This window comes from Arachis ipaensis, chromosome B6 (genome assembly GCF_059453495.1).
Source record: "Arachis ipaensis isolate K30076 ecotype BB chromosome B6, ASM5945349v1, whole genome shotgun sequence".
Lineage (NCBI taxonomy): Eukaryota > Viridiplantae > Streptophyta > Magnoliopsida > Fabales > Fabaceae > Arachis > Arachis ipaensis.
In genome coordinates, this window is record NC_142441.1 from 74,923,611 (window position 1) to 74,941,520 (window position 17,910).

The window sequence follows — 17,910 nt, forward strand, 5'->3', positions numbered from 1 at the left end:
CCGCTCTTTTGACAGTGACCTCAGAGCGGTTGCTAGTGGGTAGTATGGAACGCCCAATGAAGTCCAACCAGCCTCTTGCGATTTGTTTGAGATCTCCTCTCTTGAGTTGGTTTGGGACACCTTTTGAATTGGTTATCCACTTAGTTCCAGGGAGGCATATGTCCTCTAGAACTTGGTCCAACCCCTTATCTTTTCTCACCATTCTCTTATTAAAGGATTCTGGATCATCTTGTAGTTAAGGCAATTTGAAGACCTCTCTTATTTTGTCCAGATGGAAGTAAATAATCCTCCCTCTGACCATGGTTCGGTAGGTATGAAAGGCGGTTCCAGTTATTCTCTGCTTATCTGTCAGCCACAAATTTGAATAGAATTCCTGAACCATGTTTCTTTCAACCCTTGTTTCAGGATTTTCCCATCCTCTGTTTTGAATTTGTTCTTAGATCTCCAGATATTTGTCTTCTTTCAGATCGAATTTCACTTTCGAGATCACTGATCTTAGACCCATTATTTTATGGTAATGGTCTGCATGTTCTTTGGTGAAGAACCTCACTTGATTCCAAAGACTCTTTGGAGTATTCTCTTTCTTGCCTCTTGAATTGGTTTGTTTTTCCTTAGGAGCCATGATCTTGATGAGTCTTAGCTCAGTGATCACGGAAAAATACACCAAACTTAGAGGTTTGCTTGCCCTCAAGCAAAAGAAAGGAAAGGGGAGAGAGAGAGGAGCAGAGGCAAATTCGAATGGTGGAGAGGAGGGGATGGCCGAATGTGTATTTATAAGTGGAGGGGAGGGATTTCGAAAATTTTGAAAAAGATATGACATAAAGATATAATTAGTGGAAGAAAATAGAATCATGATATGAAAAAGATGAGATTTTTAAATGAAAAAGATATAGAGGTTAAATCTGAAAATTTGTTTATGAAATTTGAAGGTAATTTGAAAAGAGATTTAGGAAATTGTTGAATTTTTTGAAAATTGAGGGTGAATGATGAAAGTTTGAAACATGTTTATGCACAAAATTATGAGTCAAAACATGAAAATTAGAAAAATTTTGAAGTGGAAAACAAAATCCTTTCCCCCTGTCTTTCTGGCATTAAACACCCAGAATGGTATCCATTCTGGCATTTAACGCCCATAAGTTGGCCATTGTGGGCGTTTAACGCCCAGCCAGGTACCCTGGTTGGCGTTAAACGCCAGAAATCTTTTATTACTGGGCGTTTTTCTGAACGTCCAGGATGCTGCAATTATGGCATTAAACGCCTAGAATGGTACCCATTCTGGTGTTTAATGCCCAAAATGGTACCTTTACTGGCGTTAAACGCCCAAGATGCTCCTTACTGACGTTTTCTTGCGAGTGAGCTCCTTTTCTCTGCTTTTTGCGCTGAATCCTTCTGTAACTCTGTGAATTCCTTCAATTTTGATGATTAATCTTGATGAAAATTTATATCAAACTTCTACAAGTATTAATTAAAACAAATAACTTGCTAATGGCTGGGTTGCCTCCCAGCAAGCGCTTCTTTATTGTCTTTAGCTGGACCTTGACTTAGCTTTATTCAAGCCTCAGTTTTGAGCATTCTTGCACAAAATTGCTTTCAAGATAGTGTTTGATTCTCTGTCCATTAACAATGAACTTTTTATCAGAGTCAATATCCTGAACCTCAACATATCCATACGGTGATACACTTGTGATCACATACGGTCCCCTCCACCGGGATTTTAATTTCCCGGGGAATAGTCTGAGCCTAGAGTTAAATAGCAGAACCTTCTGTCCGGGTTCAAAGACTCTAGATGACAGTTTCTTGTCATGCCACTTTTTTGCTTTCTCCTTATAAATTTTCGCATTTTCGAAAGCATTGAGTCTGAATTCCTCTAGCTCATTTAGCTGGAGCAATCTTTTCTCTCTAGCTAACTTAGCATCCAGGTTTAGGAATCTGCTTGCCCAGTAGTCCTTATGTTCCAGTTTCACGGGCAGATGACAGGCCTTGCCATACTCAAGCTGGTATGGAGAGGTTCCTATAGGAGTCTTGAATGCTGTTATGTATGCCCACAGAGCATCATCCAAGCTTTTTGCCCAATCCTTTCTACGGGCAATTACAGTTCGTTCCAGGATTCTTTTTAGTTCTCTATTAGAGACTTCAGCCTGCCCATTTGTCTGTGGGTGATATGGAGTTGCTACTTTGTGGCTAATTCCATATCGGACCATAGCAGAGTATAGCTGTTTATTGTAGAAATGAGTGCCCCCGTCACTAATTAGTACTCTGGGGACGCCAAATCTACTGAAGATATGTTTCTGGAGGAATTTCAGTACGGTCTTAGTATCATTAGTGGGTGTGGCAATTGCTTCTACCCATTTAGATACATAGTCTACTGCCACCAGAATGTAAGTGTTTGAGTATGATGGTGGGAAGGGACCCATGAAGTCAATACCCCATACATCAAACAACTCAGTTTCTAAGATCCCTTATTGAGGCATAGCATAACCTTAAGGCAAGTTGCCAGCTCTTTGGCAACTATCACAGTTACGCACAAATTCTCGGGCATCTCTATAGAGAGTAGGCCAGTAGAAGCCAAATTGGAGGACCTTAGTGGCTGTTCGCTCACCTCCGAAATGTCCTCCATACTGTGATCCATGACAGTGCCATAGGATCTTCTGTGCCTCTTCTCTAGATACGCATCTGCGGATCATTCCGTCTGCAGATCTCTTAAAGAGATATGGTTCATCCCATAAGTAGTACTTTGCATCTGAAATTAGTTTTTTCGTCTGCACCCTGCTGTACTCTTTGGGTATGAACCTCACAGCTTTATAATTTGCAATGTCTGCAAACCATGGTGCTTCCTGAATGGCGAAAAGTTGCTCATCCGGAAAGGTTTCAGAGATCTCAGTAGGAGGGAGGGACACCCTTGCTACTGGTTCTATCCGGGATAGGTGATCAGCTACCTGGTTCTCTGTCCCTTTTCTGTCTCTTATTTCTATATCAAGCTTTTGCAGAGGAAACACCCATCTTATGAGCCTGGGTTTTGAATCTGGCTTTGTGAGTAGGTATTTAAGAGCAGCATGGTCAGTGTACACAATCACTTTTGAACCTACTAAATAGGATCTAAACTTGTCAATGGCATAAACCACTGCAAGTAACTCATTTTCTGTGGTTGTGTAATTCTTCTGTGCATCATTTAAAACATGGCTAGCATAGTAAATGACGTGCAGAAGCTTGTTATGCCTCTGTCCCAACACTGCACCGATGGCATGGTCACTAGCATCACACATTAGTTCGAATAGTAATGTCCAGTCTGGTGTAGAGATGACTGGTGCTGTGACCAGCTTAGCTTTCAGGGTCTTAAACGCCTGCAAACACTCTGTGTCAAACACAAATGGCATGTCAGCAGCTAGCAGATTGCTCAGAGGTTTTGCAATTTTCGAAAAATCTTTTATAAACTTCTTATAGAATCCTGCATGCCCTAGAAAGCTTCTAATTGCCTTAACATTGGCAGGTGGTGGTAATTTTTCAATTACATCTACTTTAGCTTGATCCACCTCTATTCCCTTGTTTGAAATTTTAGGCCCAAGGACAATTCCTTTATTCACCATAAAGTGACATTTTTCCCAGTTTAAAACTAGGTTGGTCTCTTGGCATCTTTTCAGAACAAGTGCCAAATGGTCAAGACAGGAGCTGAATGAGTCTCCAAATACTGAAAAGTCATCCATGAAGACTTCCAAAAATTTCTCTACCATATCAGAGAAGATAGAGAGCATGCACCTCTGAAAGGTTGCAGGTGCATTGCTCAGACCAAAGGGCATCCTTCTGTAGGTAAATACTCCAGATGGGCATGTGAATACTGTTTTCTCTTGGTCTTGAGGATCTACTACAATTTGGTTGTAACCTGAATAGCCATCCAAAAAGCAGTAATAGTCATGACCTGCTAGTCTCTCTAGCATCTGGTCTATGAATGGTAAAGGAAAATGATCCTTTCTGGTGGCTATATTGAGCCTTCTGTAGTCAATACACATACGCCACCCTGTAACTGTTCTTGTAGGAACCAGTTCATTCTTTTCATTATGAACCACTATCATGCCTCCTTTTTTGGGTACAACTTGGACAGGGCTTACCCAGGGGCTATCAAAAATAGGATAAATAATCTCAGCCTCTAGTAACTTAGTGACCTCTTTCTGCACCACCTCCTTCATGGCTGGATTTAGCCGCCTCTATGGTTGAACCACTGGCTTAGCATCATCCTCCAATAGGATCTTGTGCATACATCTTGCTGGCCTAATGCCTTTAAGATCACTTATGGACCACCCAAGAGCTGTCTTGTGTGTCCTTAGCACTTGAATTAGTGCTTTCTCTTCCTGTGGATTTAAAGCAGAGCTTATGATCACTAGAAAAGTGTCACCTTCTCCTAGAAATACATATTTTAGGGATGGTGGTAGTGGTTTGAGCTCGGGTTTAGGAGGCTTATCCTCTTCCTGAGGAATTTTCAGAGGTTCTTTTATTTCTTCTGATTCCTCCAGATCAGGCTGAACATCTTTAAAGATGTCCTCTAGCTCTGATTCAAGACTTTCAGTCATATTGATCTCTTCCACCAAAGAGTCAATAATATCAGTGCTTATGCAGTCATTTGATGTGTCTGGATGCTGCATGGCTTTGACAGCATTTAACTTGAATTCATCCTCATTGACTCTCAGGGTCACTTCCCCTTTTTGTACATCAATAAGAGTTCGTCCAGTTGCTAGGAAAGGTCTTCCTAGAATGAGAGTTGCACTCTTGTGCTCCTCCATTTCCATCACTACAAAGTCAGTTGGAAAGGCGAATGGCCCAACCTTGACAATCATGTCCTCAATTATGCCTGATGGATATTTAACGGAGCCATCAGCAAGTTGAAGACATATCCGGGTTGGTTTGACTTCTTCAGTCAAGCCAAGCTTTTTGATAGTGGATGCAGGTATTAGGTTGATACTTGCTCCAAGGTCACATAGAGCTATCTTGGTATAAGCTGTAACGACCCAATTTTCAATATGTCTAGATCATACCAGAAACTGAGCGCTACCAATTTGTCTTCCTAATTATTATCTATTATTTATCATATGAGCCTGATTCGTTGTTAAAAACGTAGTTAATTTGCGGCATATTTTTTTTTTTGAAAACATTTGGATTAATAGACGGAATCATTCATAATCAATTCACAACTGATAATAGATAAAATAGTTATAAGCAACCACACATAAATACATCACAAGTAGCTAGCAACATTTAGTGATCCAGCCTTTGTTAGAGTGTAGACCTTTAGTTAGAACACCCCTAGATATAGCTAAATAATATCTATATACATATATATACATACAAAACATCCCAGGTCCTGACCTGTTCAAGAGGTCCCTAAGCTGGTACCTAGGCTAGCCTAGACTCTATACTCACCTAGTCCCTCTAAACTTCTAAAGCGAGGGAAAATACGTTCTAGGTCTTCAAAACTCAAGTCAGGTGGAACGTCACCAAAAGTCAGAACATCATCTGCTACTCTTCTGCACGATCAGACATTGCCATAGGACGTCTCTCTGGTACCTCATCAAGTAGCCACCCAACAAGAGTCTCGTACACATTATTTAAGGTAAAGTTCACATACAAATAGGACACAGACGTTGGGTGGTCTCATAGTATATACATGTAAACAGAGAACGATATTCACCCTAGACTCAGAAGACTATCTAGAGCGGAATCCTCTTTCCAGAACCATCATCAACGAACTACGGTAAGGTACTCATGCTTCCATCTGAAGGGGGAAGGGAGAGAGAAGGGGTAAGAACTGGGGAGTCCTTAGTAGGGTCGGAGTTTTTAGTTAAGTTCATTAATTTCGTGTTGTTTAGCAGATAAATAGCAGAATACCGAGAAGCAGTAGACAGAAGAAACAGATAAATAGAGAAAATAGAAAGTAAAACACAAACAAAATAATAGAAGAAAACAAAACACAGACACAGAGAATAGAATGAAAACAAAGAAAGCATACATTCAAACAACAATCATAACAGAGGAAATGCGCAACCAAGTATGATGCATGTCTGTCCTATGCAGGCCATGAGCTCACGTGTCGGTTTACACCCTGCAGCCCGACATTACCTAGGAACTAGTCCTAGATATGGCTTATTTTCTGTAGGTGAACTTCGGCCTACGGAAATAGCACTCCCGTAAGTGAACTTCGGCTTACAGGAATAGTCTAAACATAACACAACAACTTTCTGTAGGTGATCTTCGGCCTACAGAAATAACACCTCTGTAAGTGAACTTCGGCTTACAGAAATAGTCTAATTACAGGCACAACAACTTTCTGTAGGTGAGCTTCGGCCTACAGAAATAGCACCTCTGTAAGTGAACTTCGGCTTACAGAAATAGCGCCCCTGTAAGTGAACTTCGGCTTACAGGAATCACAACTTTCTGTAGGTGAACTTCGGTCTATAGGAGCAACACCCTGAGATACACAATTGATATTCACTGTAGGTGAACTTCAGCCTATAGGAATAACAACTTACTGTAGGTAAACTTGGGCCTACAGGACCTCTAGGGCCAATGGAAAAGCAGTAGATGAACATGCAACAGAACATCATGCCACAAGGCTTAACTCTTCATTCTTATACTCTTCTCCTCTATTCTCTGTGTGATATTACTCTTTTCTCATTATCATCATTCATTATCATTCCCATTATTCATCATCACTTTCACATTCTTATGCAGTACTTCTTTCTTTCTCTATTCAATCATACTATACAAAGTTTACAGCTTTTACTTTTACAACATCTTAACTCAAACTATTTCTCTTTATTAGATTACTCTTTTCTCTGTATCCCTTTATTCTACTCTGGTTACTCTTTTCTCTGTATCTCTTTACTTTTCTCTGGTTATTCTGTGCTCTGTGTTTCTCTACTCTGCTCTGATTTTTCTGTTTAACGTACGTATTTAAAGCTTATGTAAATTTCGGTATGAATGGTTAACTTGTCCCAAGTATAGGTTCATTAAGTCTATACTGAAACAATTTAACTTTTCATATAATACCTAACCCTATTTGCAATTCAAGGACTAACTATGTTGCCCTAGTTCGTTCGCTAGTCTCTGTCTGTTTTTCTGTCATTAATACTATACAGACTTTTTCTTCGATTTTTATCTCTTCTTTAACTTTTTATCTTTCCTTTATCTTTGTCTCACTAATAAGTTCTTACCACTCCCTAAGTGTTTCATGAAGGTAATTATGAGATTCAGTGCTTAAAGTTATCTTTCTAAACCTTTTACAGAAAACTGCCTTTTCTGCATTATTTTATTATTTTTATTAAAATATATTTTTAATTAAATATTATTATTTAATATTTTTTTATTTTTTTATTATTTTATCATTAAATTTTTGAAAATTAACTTACTTTTACTTTTAACCTTTAAAATTCACTTTTTACCACCCGTAACTTTTAATATTTCTACTTTTACCACCCTAACTTTCAGAAATTACCAAACAACCCCTTAAACACCAAAAATTTTACTTCCTTGCCCTTTCTAAGATCTAAAAGGTGTTCTTCAATATTCTTCACCACACTCAAAGTGTTCTTCATGTTCTTCATAAATTCTTCAGATTCTTTCTCTGTTTTTACCCGTTTTTTAGTCTTTTCAACAATCGATTTTTACCAAAATTCATAATAAATTAGCAGCCACTAAAACCCCATCTTTTCTACATGATTTTAACACAAATTGAACCTCAATTTAAGCTTAGGGTTTCGTTTTTCCAGCTGCCCAAGAACATGAACTTTAAAGCTTGAATTTCATCAAATTTCATCAAAATTTCACCAAATTTTCACCAAGAATCAATCATATATGCAACCAATTTTTAGCACAGACAATTTATACAACATTCACACAACTCAAACACAAATAATCAAGATTAATTTTATGACACCCTACCTGGTTTTGCTGCTCCTAATTCAGTTAGACTTTTAGGTGGTCCTTTAGCACTTTTTCCTCCTAAATCACATCAACAACAACTTTAAATCCAAAAACTCTCAACTTACCAAATCTCACTCAGTATGTTAGGAAGAGATATCTCACCTTATACTTTCTGGAAATTAACATTTCTTGGCCCTCAAGTCAAGTCAAGCATGATTCCTAAGGAAGAACATCAAGAAAATACATGTTTTGCATGGTTTTCCTTGAAAACCGAATTGAAAGGGGAAAGAAACAGCCATCTCACCTTATTTCCAGCCTTGATAAGTCACATGGTTATGGAGAGGAAGAAGAGAGGATCATTTTGGTGAAATCGGAGTTTTGATTTGAGTTTTAGTTCAGAAGAAATCAAGCTTTGAAGATTAAGTGTTCATGAAAGTTTCTCTCTTTTCTCTCTTGTTATTTTCGGCCAAAATGATGAAATGAGGCAGCCTTGGAGGTCTTGGGGGTGTAAGGTGAGTTGTGATTGGTTGGCTTGGAGGTAGGTTAAAATAATATTAAAATATCTCAGGTGTATAACTACTAAAACTAGGTGTATCGGAACACTTATAAAAACATCTCTAAAAATTATTTTCTGAGCTACTAGCATAAATGAAACTAGTAACATATTTATTATGGGAATAAAACATGTATGATGAGGCCTTAGCATTGCTAAAGTCATCAGAGAGTGCTGGTGCTATGCTGCACCAGTAAACCGTAAACCCGGTTAAACCGATTTTCTGTTTTTAACTAAAACAGACTAGGTAACCTTATAATATCATTCAAGCATTTTCTAATACTAATATAATGATAATATTATACTATTATCTCTCTCCTCTCATGAATCGAGTCCGGTTTGTCAAACAGACACTATTTAGGAAAATCAGAATCAAGACTGCCAACCGATACGGTTCAAAAACTAGGTTCTTCGTGACCGCGTTATCGAGCTTGCCACGGAAAAGGTTCTAGATTAAGGATGACATAATGACAATGAGGATTGAGATACTTGTTGATATAGAAGAGGTGTTCCCTTTACTGATCTTCTGGCGAAATCCGTGCCTTCGAAAAAGATCTCGCATACTCGAAAATCAGGGTTGTTACATTCTACCCTCCTAAAAGAAAATTTTGCCCTCAAAATTTTAGCCGCATGCAAGAATCCATCTTCAAGCAGTCTATTTCCTTCAAGCCATCCTGACGAAGATATCAGTTCATTCCTTACAGCATCTAAATATCACATAGCCATGGCCATGGAGATCATAACAGCTATAAGAATAGTTGTGCCTCTCACGAATTTGTCGTTCGGAACTCGATTAAACCATGCGTATTCACAGTCATTGAGGTCTTATCCGCACCAAACAAACAATATTAAGGTGATCAGTCTTAATATCTCAAGCTAGGCACGAACATTCCCAAAATGAGCACTCATAGAAATTCATGCCAAATGTATGTTGAAGATACCCTAATAACATGAGACACACAAGCAGAGTATGCAATGAAGCATAGTCAGTCCACTCCCCAGGCTCTACTGGGAATGAACTACTCTGATACCAAATTGTAATGACCCAATTTTCAATATGTCTAGATCATACCAGAAACTGAGCGCTACAAATTTGTCTTCCTAATTATTATCTATTATTTATCATATGAGCCTGATTCATTGATAAAAACGTAGTTAATTTGCGGGGTATTTTTTTTTTGAAAACGTTTGGATTAATAGACGGAATCATTCATAATCAATTCACAACTGATAACAGATAAAATAGTTATAAGCAACCACACATAAATACATCACAAGTAGCTAGCAACATTTAGTGATCCAGCCTTTGTTAGAGTGTAGACCTTTAGTTAGAACACCCCTAGATATAGCTAAATAATATCTATATACATATATATACATATAACATCCCAGGTCCTGACCTGTTCAAGAGGTCCCTAAGCTGGTACCTAGGCTAGCCTAGACTCTATACTCACCTAGTCCCTCTAAACTTCTAAAGCGAGGGAAAATACGTTCTAGGTCTTCAAAACTCAAGTCAGGTGGAACGTCACCAAAAGGTAGAACATCATCTGCTACTCTTCTGCACAATCAGACATTGCCATAGGACGTCTCTCTGTTACCTCATCAAGTAGCCACACAACAGGAGTCTCGTACACATTATTTATGTTAAAGTTCACATACAAACGGGATACAGATGTTGGGTGGTCTCATAGTATATACATGTAAACAGAGAACGATATTCACCCTAGACTTAGAAGACTATCTAGAGCGGAATCCTCTTTGCAGAACCATCATCAACGAACTATGGTAAGGTACTCATGCTTCCATCTGAAGGGGGAAGGGAGAGAGAAGGGGTAAGAACTGGGGAGTCCTTAGTAGGGTCAGGGTTTTTAGTTAAGTTCATTAATTCCGTGCTGTTTAGCAGATAAATAGCAGAATACCGAGAAGCAGTAGACAGAAGAAATAGATAAATAGAGAAAATAGAAAGCAAAGCATAAACAAAAGAATACAAGAAAACAAAACACAGACACAGAGAATAGAATGAAAACAAAGAAAGCATACATTCAAACAACAATCATAACAGAGAAAATGCCAACCAAGTATGATGCATGTCTGTCCTATGCAGGCCATAAGCTCATGTGTCGGTTTACACCCTGCAGCCCGACATTACCTAGGAACTAGTCCTAGATATGGCTTATTTTCTGTAGGTGAACTTCGGTCTATGGAAATAGCACTCCCGTAAGTGAACTTCGGCTTACAGGAATAGTCTAAACACAACACAACAACTTTCTGTAGGTGAACTTTGGGCTACAGAAATAACACATCTGTAAGTGAACTTCGGCTTACAGAAATAGTCTAATTACAGCACAACAACTTTCTGTAGGTGAACTTCGGCCTACACAAATAGCACCTCTGTAAGTGAACTTCGGCTTACAGAAATAGCGCCCCTGTAAGTGAACTTCGGCTTACAGGAATCACAACTCTCTGTAGGTGAATTTCGGCCTACAGGAGCAACACCCTAAGATACACAATTGATATTCACTGTAGGTGAACTTCGGCCTACAAGAATAACAACTTACTGTAGGTGAACTTGGGCCTACAGGACCTCTAGGGCCAATGGAAAAGTAGCAGATGAACATACAATAGAACATCATGCCACAAGGCTTAACTCTTCATTCTTATACTCTTCTCCTTTATTCTCTTTGTGATATTACTCTTTTCTCATTATCATTCCCATTATTCATCATCACTTTCACATTCTTATGCAGTACTTCTTTCTTTCTCTATTCAATCATACTATACAAAGTTTACAACTTTTACTTTTACAACATCTTAACTCAAACCATTTCTCTTTATTAGATTACTCTTTTCTCTGTATCCCTTTATTCTACTCTAGTTACTCTTTTCTCTGTATCTCTTTACTTTTCTCTGGTTATTCTGTGCTCTGTGTTTCTCTACTCTGCTCTGATTTCTCTGTTTTACGTACATATTTAAAGCTTATGTAAATTTCGGTATGAATAGTTAACCTGTCCCAAGTATAGGTTCATTAAGTCTATACTGAAACAATTTAAATTTTCATATAATACCTAACCCTATTTGCAATTCAAGGACTAACTATGTTGCCCTAGTTCGTTCGCTAGTCTCTGTCTATTTTTCTGTCATTAATACTATACAGACTTTTTCTTCGATTTTTATCTCTTCTTTAACTTTTTATCTTTCCTTTATCTTTGTCTCACTAATAAGTTCTTACCACTCCCTAAGTGTTTCATGAAGGTAATTATGAGATTCAGTGCTTAAAGTTATCTTTCTAAACCTTTTACAGAAAACTGCCTTTTCTGCATTATTTTATTATTTTTATTAAAATATATTTTTAATTAAATATTATTATTTAATATTTTTTTATTTTTTTATTATTTTATCATTAAATTTTTGAAAATTAACTTACTTTTACTTTTAACCTTTAAAATTCACTTTTTACCACCCGTAACTTTTAATATTTCTACTTTTACCACCCTAACTTTCAGAAATTACCAAACAACCCCTTAAACACCAAAAATTTTACTTCCTTGCCCTTTCTAAGATCTAAAAGGTGTTCTTCAATATTCTTCACCACACTCAAAGTGTTCTTCATGTTCTTCATAAATTCTTCAGATTCTTTCTCTGTTTTTACCCGTTTTTTAGTCTTTTCAGCAATCGATTTTTACCAAAATTCATAATAAATTAGCAGCCACTAAAACCCCATATTTTCTACATGATTTTAACACAAATTGAACCTCAATTTAAGCTTAGGGTTTCGTTTTTCCAGCTGCCCAAGAACATGAACTTTAAAGCTTGAATTTCATCAAATTTCATCAAAATTTCACCAAATTTTCACCAAGAATCAATCATATATGCAACCAATTTTTAGCACAGACAATTTATACAACATTCACACAACTCAAACACAAATAATCAAGATTAATTTTATGACACCCTACCTGGTTTTGCTGCTCCTAATTCAGTTAGACTTTTAGGTGGTCCTTTAGCACTTTTTCCTCCTAAATCACATCAACAACAACTTTAAATCCAAAAACTCTCAACTTACCAAATCTCACTCAGTATGTTAGGAAGAGATATCTCACCTTATACTTTCTGGAAATTAACATTTCTTGGCCCTCAAGTCAAGTCAAGCATGATTCCTAAGGAAGAACATCAAGAAAATACATGTTTTGCATGGTTTTCCTTGAAAACCGAATTGAAAGGGGAAAGGAACAGCCATCTCACCTTATTTCCAGCCTTGATAAGTCACATGGTTATGGAGAGGAAGAAGAGAGGATCATTTTGGTGAAATCGGAGTTTTGATTTGAGTTTTAGTTCAGAAGAAATCAAGCTTTGAAGATTAAGTGTTCATGAAAGTTTCTCTCTTTTCTCTCTTGTTATTTTCGGCCAAAATGATGAAATGAGGCAGCCTTGGAGGTCTTGGGGGTGTAAGGTGAGTTGTGATTGGTTGGCTTGGAGGTGGGTTAAAATAATATTAAAACATCTCTAAAAATTAGGTGTATAACTACTAAAACTAGGTGTATAACTACTAAAACTAGGTGTATCGGAACACTTATAAAAACATCTCTAAAAATTATTTTCTGAGCTACTAGCATAAATGATACTAGTAACATATTTATTATGGGAATAAAACATGTATGATGAGGTCTTAGTATTGCTAAAGTCATCAGAGAGTGTTGGTGCTAAGCTGCACCAGTAAACCGTAAACCCGGTTAAACCGATTTTCTATTTTTAACTAAAACAGACCAGGTAACCTTATAATATCATTCAAGCATTTTCTAATACTAATATAATGATAATATTATACTATTATCTCTCTCCTCTCATGAATCGATTCCGATTCGTCAAACAGAGACTATTTACGAAAATCAGAATCAAAACTGCCAACCGATACAGTTCAAAAACTAGGTTCTTCGTGACCGCGTTATCGAGCTTGCCACGGAAAAGGTTCTAGCTTAAGGATGACATAATGACAATGAGGATTGAGATACTTGTTGATATAGAACAGGTGTTCCCTTTACTGATCTTCTGGCGAAATCCGTGCCTTCGGAAAAGATCTCACATACTCGAAAATCAGGGTTGTTATATAAGCACCCTCTAATGTGCATGGTATCATAAAGCTTCTTGGATCTTGAAGCTTCTCTGGTAAGCTTTTCAGAATGACTGCACTGCATTCTTCAGTGAGAAACACCTTTTTAGTTTCTCTCCAATCCTTCTTATGACTTAAGATCTCTTTCATGAACTTAGCATAAGAGGGTATTTGCTCAAGTGCCTCTGCAAACGGGATCTTTATCTCAAGAGTCCTGAGATAGTCTGCAAAGCGGGCAAATTGTTTATCCTATTCTGCTTGACGGAGTTTCTGAGGATAAGGCATCTTGGCTTTATATTCTTCAACCTTAGTTGCTGCAGGTTTATTCCCTACAGAGGTGGTTGGAGAAGCCTTCTTAGAGGGGTTACTATCAGCACTTGCAGGTGTCTGATCCCTCATTGGTATTTGAACGCCAGGATTGGGTACTGGATGGGCGTTTAACGTCAGCTTCCCACCCTTTTCTGGTGTTTGAACGCCAGAACTGGGTAAGGGATGGGCGTTCAACGCTAACTTTTCTCCCTTTTCTGGCGTTTGAACGCCAGAAGTGGGCATCCACTGGCCGTTTGACGCCAATCTTTCACCCTTTTTCTGGCGTTTGAACACCAGAATTATTCCTCTCTGGGCTCTTGCTGTCCTCAGAAGGATTTTGGGCAGTGGTTTGGTCATGCTCTGTGAGTTGTTCCCTTCTTGGCCTTCTACTACTTTGAGCTGGATTATTCAATGTCTTTCCGCTCCTTAGTTGAACAGCTTGGCATTCTTCTGTTATCTGTTTAGATAGCTGCTATCTTGTCTGATTCAATTATGCTTCCATATTCTTGTTAGCATTTTTTAGTGTCCTGGAACATCTCTTTAAATTCTACTAATTGTTTTGTCATAAGGAGCAATTGCTGATTAAGTTCAACGATCTGTTCTTGAGGATTAGGATCAGTAGTTACTGCCCTAGCCTCTTCTTTTATGGAGGACTCACTACTTGAGTACAGATGTTGATTTCTAGCAACCGTATCTATGAGTTCTTGAGCTTCTTCAATCGTCTTTCTCATGTGTATAGATCCACCAGCTGAGTAGTCTAGAGATATTTGAGCTCTTTCTGTAAGCCCATAGTGGAAGATGTCTAACTATACCCACTTTGAAAACATTTCAGAGGGACATTTCCTTAGCATCCCTCTGTACCTCTCCCAGACATTATAAAGGGATTCATGATCCTCTTGTTTAAAGCCTTGGATGTCCAGCCTCAGCTGTGTCATCCTTTTTAGAGGGTAAAATTGATTCAAGAATTTGTCTGATAACTTTCTTCATGTTTTTATGCTTGCTGTGGGTTGGTTATTTAACCACCTCTTAGCTTGATCTTTTATAGCAAATGGAAACAGTAATAATCTGTTGACATTCTGATCCACTTCTTTATCACGTACTGTGTCAGCAATTTGTAAGAACTATGCCAGAAACTCAGTAGGTTCTTCCTGTGGAAGACCGGAATATTGGCAATTTTGCTGTACCATGATAATGAGCTGAGGATTTAGCTCAAAACTGCTTGCTTTGATGGGAGGTATACAGATGCTACTCCCATATGCAGCTGTAATGGGGTTAGCATATGACCCCAGAGTCTGTCTGGACTGTTCACTTCCACTTATGTCCATGATGGAGAAAAGGGAATTGATATGAATTTTTTTTATTTTATTTAATTAAAAGTAACCAAAAAAATAAAACAAAATAAATGAAAAATAAAATAAAAGTTTCAAAAATTAAGGGAAAAAGTAAAAAGATAAATAAATAATTCGAATGCTAAAATGGCTAATTAATTAAAAAGATTTGAAAAATTCTGGATATGATTTTCGAAAATTAGAAGAAAATGGAATAAAAGCAAATTGAAAACTAAATTAATTAATTAATTAAAAAGATTTTGGAATTAGAAATAAAAAAGATATGATTGAAAATTATTTTGAAGAAGATATGATTGAGAAGATATGATTGCAATTTATAAAAAAAAGATATGATTGAAAAGATATAATTGAAGAAATTAAAAAGATTTGATTTTTGAAAAAGATTTGAAAAGATCAATTTTTGAATTTCGAATTTTGACTTGACTAAAAAAAAGATATGATTTTGAAAATCTTTGACTAATTTAATGCAAAATTTCGAAATTTATGAGTAAAATAAGGAAAAGATATTTTTTTTATTTTTGAATTTTAATGAGGAAAGAGAAAAACAACAAAATGACTCTAAACTTAGAAATTTTAGATCAAAACAAAGGGAACAAAAAAGAAAACTTTGAATATCAAGATGAACACCAAGAACAATTTTTAGAAAATCAAACACAAATTTTTGAAAATTTAAAGGAAAACACAAAGAAGACACCAAACTTAGAATTTTTAAAGATAAAGAAAGAACTAAGAACATGCAAATTCGAAAAATTGAAAGAAAATAAAAGCATGCAATTGACACCAAACTTAAAATATGAAACTAAACTCAAATAAAAGACTCAAATTTAGTGACTCTAAACCAACAAAAATAAATTATTCCTAATCTAAGCAACAAAATAAACCGTCAGTTGTCCAAACTCGAACAATCCCTGGCAACGGCGCCAAAAACTTGGTGCACAAAATTGCAATCACACTTTTACAACTCCGCACAACTAACCAGCAAGTGCACTGGGTCGTCCAAGTAATACCTTACATGAGTAAGGGTCGATCCCACGGAGATTGTCAGCTTGAAGCAAGCTATGGCAATCTTGTAACTCTTAGTCAGGATATCAATAATTCTCATATTTAATTGTAAAAAGTAAAAGAACATGAAATAAATACTTGTTATGCAGTAATGGAGAACAGGTTGAGGTTTTGGAGTTGCTCTATCTTCTGAATCTCTGCTTTCTTACTGTCTTCTTCTTCACACACGCAATGCTCCTCCCATGGCAAGCTGTATGTTGGTGGATCACCGTTGTCAATGGCTACCATCCGTCCTCTCAGTGAAAATGGTTCAAATGCGCTGTCACCGCACGGCTAATCATCTGTCGGTTCTCACTCATGCTGGAATAGGATCCATTGATCCTTTTGCGTCTGTCACTATGCCCAGAACTCGTGAGTTTGAAGCTCGTCACAGTCATCCCTTCCCAGATCCTACTCGGAATACCACAGACAAGGTTTAGACTCTACGGATCTCAGGAATGGCCGCCAATAATTCTAGCTTATACCACGAAGACTCTGATCTGAATCAGGAGGCTAAGAGATAAGCACTCAATCTAAGGTAGAACGGAGGTAGTTGTCAGGCACGCTGATGAGCGGATAATTTATACGCTTTTTGACATTGTTTTTAGTATGTTTTTAGTAGGATCTAGTTACTTTTAGGGATGTTTTTATTAGTTTTTATGTTAAATTCACATTTCTGGACTTTACTATGAGTTTGTGTGTTTTTCTGTGATTTCAGGTATTTTCTGACTGAAATTGAGGGACTTGAGCAAAAATCAGATTCAGAGGTTGAAGAAGGACTGCTGATGCTGTTGGATTCTGACCTCCCTGCACTCAAAGTGGATTTTCTGGAGCTACAGAACTCGAAATGGCGCGCTTCCAATTGCGTTGGAAAGTAGCCATCCAGGGCTTTCCAGCAATATATAATAGTCCATACTTTGGCCAAGAATAGATGACGTAAAATGGCGTTCAACGCCAGCTTTCTACCCAAATCTGGCGTCCAGCGCCAGAAAAGGAGCCAAAACCAGAGTTGAACGCCCAAACTGGCACAAAAGCTGGAGTTCAACTCCAAGAAGGACCTCTACACGTGCAACACTCAAGCTCAGCCCAAACACACACGAAGTGGGCCCAGGAAGTGGATTTATGCATCAATTACTTACTCATGTAAACCCTAGTAGCTAGTTTATTATAAATAGGACCTTTTACTATTGTATTAGGTATCTTTGGTCTCAGTTTTAATCCATTGTTCATCTTTGGATGCCTGGTTCTTAGATCAGAGGGGCTGGCCATTCGGCCATGCCTGGACCTTTCACTTATGTATTTTCAACGGTAGAGTTTCTACACTCCATAGATTAAGGTGTGGAGCTCTGCTGTTCCTCAAAGATTAATGCAAAGTACTACTATTTTCTATTCAATTCATCTTATTTCGCTTCTAAGATATTCATTCGCACTTCAACCTGAATGTGATGAACGTGACAATCATCATCATTCCCTATGAACGCGTGCCTGACAACCACTTCCGTTCTACCTTCGACTGAATGAGTATCTCTTAGATCTCTTAATCAGAATCTTCGTGGCGTAAGCTAGAATGATGGCGGCATTCAAGAGAATCCGGAAAGTCTAAACCTTGTCTGTGGTATTCCGAGTAGGATTCAATGAATGAA